The following is a 5,012-nucleotide window of genomic DNA, read 5'->3' as shown; positions in this document are numbered from 1 at the left end:
GCCGTCTGCACAATGGGCACCCCTCCCCCGCCCTGGCGCGGGGGGGGGATTAAATCAGGGCAGCCGTCACGATCCATGACCTGTCGCCTGCGTCCCATCAAATCTGCTTCGGGGAAGCACTTATCAACCACGCTCCCTAGGAGCCAAGTCCAGACTAGAGGAGGCAGCGCAAGGGCAGAGTCTGCCCAGTGCGAGCTGAAGGACAGAACAAAAGCAGAAAGCTGCTGGCATCCAGCTTCCACCCAGACAGGTGCAGGGCCCCAGGGGGAGGACAGGCAGACGGGCGGGGAGGGAGGGGGGAAGGGCAGGCAGGTGCACAGCCCCAAGGCTACAGGGGTGGGAGTGCAGGGCAGCTGGCACTGCATCTGCAGCTGGGCATTGTCGTGAGGCGGTAGCAGCCCAGACTCCCTTTCCCAGCCCCCCTTTCCCAGCCCAGTTCTGCTCCATAACCACTGGGTGCGCTCTTGTGTCACTTACCCAGCCCCACTCAGGGACTGCCCTGGGTGCCAGCCTGGTGTCTGCCCTTGTGGAGCAGGAGGACATGGGAAGGAGCCACCACCCACATCGCCCAGTCTGCGCTCCCCAGCGTGCACACATGCGCACACACACACAGATACAAGCACACAGACATACATGCAGATACAAAATGCACACAGACATACATGAAATCACAGGATACACAGACACACGTGTGCACCATGCAGTCATGCTTGCAAGATGCGCATGTGTGCATGTTGACATATGTGTGCACGCGTGTTCACATTGCAGTGATGGACATGTGCACGCACAGACCGAGTGCAGACATGCACAGAGACACACTTACATGTGCACACATACACACATGCATGTTCACATACGTGCGGACATGCGCACAGAGACACACTTACATGTGCACACATACACACATGCACATTCACATACATGCAGACATGCACACACATGTGCACACATACACACATGCACGTTCACATACGTGCAGACATGCGCACAGACACACACTTACATGTGCACACATACACACATGCACGTTCACATAGTGCAGATATGCGCACAGAGACACACACTTACATGTGCACACATACACACATGCACGTTCACATACGTGCAGACATGCGCACAGAGACACACATGTGCACACATACACACATGCACGTTCACATACGTGCAGACATGCGCACACACTTACATGTGCACACATGCACGTTCACATACGTGCAGACATGCGCACAGACACACACTTACATGTGTACACATATACACACATGCATGTTCACATACGTGCAGACAGGCACACAGACACACGTGTGCACATACACACATGAACGTTCACATACGTGTGGACATGCGCACAGACACACACTTACATGTGCACACATACACACATGCACGTTCACATACGTGCAGACATGCACACAGACACACGTGTGCACATACACACATGCACATTCACATACGTGCAGACATGCGCACTTACATGTACACACATGCACGTTCACATACGTGCGGACATGCGTACAGAGACACACATGTGCACACACACGCACATTCACATACGTGCAGACATGCACACAGACACACTTACATGTGCACACATACACACATGCACGTTCACATACGTGCAGATATGCACACAGACACACTTACATGTGCACACATACACACATGCACGTTCACATACGTGCAGACATGCGCACAGACACACACTCACATGTGCACACATACACACATGCACGTTCACATACGTGCAGACATGCGCATACACACTCACATGTGCACACATACACACATGCACGTTCACATACATGCAGACATGCGCACACACTTACATGTACACACATGCACGTTCACATACGTGCAGACATGCGCACACACACTTACATGTGCACACATACACACATGCACGTTCACATACATGCAGACATACGCACACACTTACATGTGCACACATGCACGTTCACATACGTGCAGACATGCGCACAGAGACACACTTACATGTGCACACATACACGCATGCACGTTCACATACGTGCAGACATGCGCACACACTTACATGTGCACACATGCACGTTCACATACGTGCAGACATGCGCACAGACACACACTTACATGTGCACACATACACACATGCACGTTCACATACGTGCAGACATGCACACAGACACACGTGTGCACATACACACATGCACGTTCACATACGTGCAGACATGCGCACAGACACACACTTACATGTGCACACATACACACATGCACGTTCACATACGTGCAGACATACGCACACACACTTACATGTGCACATATACACACATGCACGTTCACATACACGCAGACATGCGCACAGACACACACTCACATGTGCACACATACACACATGCACGTTCACATACGTGCAGACATGCGCATACACACTTACATGTGCACACATACACACATGCACGTTCACGTACATGCAGACATGCGCACACACTTACATGTACACACATGCACGTTCACATACGTGCAGACATGCGCACACACTTACATGTGCACACATACACACATACACGTTCACATACATGCAGACATGCGCACACACACTTACATGTGCACACATACACACATGCACGTTCACATACATGCAGACATACGCACACACTTACATGTGCACACATGCACGTTCACATACACGCAGACATGCGCACAGACACACACTCACATGTGCACACACACGCACATTCACATACGTGCAGACATGCACACAGACACACTTACATGTGCACACATACACACATGCACGTTCACATACGTGCAGATATGCACACAGACACACTTACATGTGCACACATACACACATGCACGTTCACATACACGCAGACATGCGCACAGACACACACTCACATGTGCACACATACACACATGCACGTTCACATACGTGCAGACATGCGCATACACACTCACATGTGCACACATACACACATGCACGTTCACATACATGCAGACATGCGCACACACTTACATGTACACACATGCACGTTCACATACGTGCAGACATGCGCACACACACTTACATGTGCACACATACACACATGCACGTTCACATACATGCAGACATACGCACACACTTACATGTGCACACATGCACGTTCACATACGTGCAGACATACGCACACACTTACATGTGCACACATACACGCATGCACGTTCACATACGTGCAGACATGCGCACACACTTACATGTGCACACATGCACGTTCACATACGTGCAGACATGCGCACAGACACACACTTACATGTGCACACATACACACATGCACGTTCACATACGTGCAGACATGCACACAGACACACGTGTGCACATACACACATGCACGTTCACATACGTGCAGACATGCGCACAGACACACACTTACATGTGCACACATACACACATGCACGTTCACATACGTGCAGACATACGCACACACACTTACATGTGCACATATACACACATGCACGTTCACATACACGCAGACATGCGCACAGACACACACTCACATGTGCACACATACACACATGCACGTTCACATACGTGCAGACATGCGCATACACACTTACATGTGCACACATACACACATGCACGTTCACATACATGCAGACATGCGCACACACTTACATGTACACACATGCACGTTCACATACGTGCAGACATGCGCACACACTTACATGTGCACACATACACACATACACGTTCACATACATGCAGACATGCGCACACACACTTACATGTGCACACATACACACATGCACGTTCACATACATGCAGACATACGCACACACTTACATGTGCACACATGCACGTTCACATACGTGCAGACATGCGCACAGGCACACACTTACATGTGCACACATACACACATGCACGTTCACATACGTGCAGACATGCGCACACACACTTACATGTGCACACATACACACATGCACGTTCACATACATGCAGACATACGCACACACTTACATGTGCACACATGCACGTTCACATACGTGCAGACATGCGCACAGAGACACACTTACATGTGCACACATACACGCATGCACGTTCACATACATGCAGACATGCACACAGACACACACTTACATGTGCACACATACACACATGCACGTTCACATACGTGCAGACATGCACACAGACACACGTGTGCACATACACACATGCACGTTCACATACGTGCAGACATGCGCACAGGCACACACTTACATGTGCACACATACACACATGCACGTTCACATACGTGTGGACATGCGCACAGACACACACTTACATGTGCACACATACACACATGCACGTTCACATACATGCAGACATGCACACACACTTACATGTACACACATGCACGTTCACATACGTGCAGACATGCACATAGGCACAGACACACGTGTGCACATGCACATACACAGCTGTGTACACATACACACGTGCGTGCACACACTTGTGCAGAGCCGCACACACTCACACAGCCCGTCCTAAAGCTAACCCAGAGTGAGCGCAGGAGCACGGGGCTCCAGCCCGCCAGGCCTGGCCAGGCCGGCACGTGCCCAGTTGGACATTTCTGAGATGTGAGGTCACTGCTCCTCACTCGGGAGAGTGGGGGGCAGCACAAGGCTCCCCACCGCCCCCGCCTCCCCACGTGTGTGAGCTGCCCACCCACCACCACCATGACTCACTTCTGCATGTCGTGGTGAAGGAGGTGAGGCAGCCCCAGGTAGAGGCCATGTGGCAGGAACCAAGGATGGCTTCCAACCAAAGGCTGAGGCCCTCGGCCCAAGGACCCCGGAGGCACCGAGTCCTGCCTAAACCACTTGCCAAGTGACCCGGTGCCAGGCCCAGGGAAACGGAGCCAAGCCCATGACAGTGCCCATCACAGGCCACGTGAGGCACCACCTCTGCCTCGGGCCACCGCAAGCCAGCACAGCCTGGTGCAAGAGCTGGGGAGCGAAGACGACCACGCAAGAAATCAACAGAGCAAGATGCTCCGCACTGTGGAGTGCCTGCTTGTGGA

This window comes from Ochotona curzoniae, unplaced genomic scaffold, assembly GCF_017591425.1.
Source record: "Ochotona curzoniae isolate NIBS_2020 unplaced genomic scaffold, NIBS_Ocur_1.0 contig_883, whole genome shotgun sequence".
NCBI lineage: Eukaryota > Metazoa > Chordata > Mammalia > Lagomorpha > Ochotonidae > Ochotona > Ochotona curzoniae.
This window is presented reverse-complemented; position numbering follows the sequence as displayed.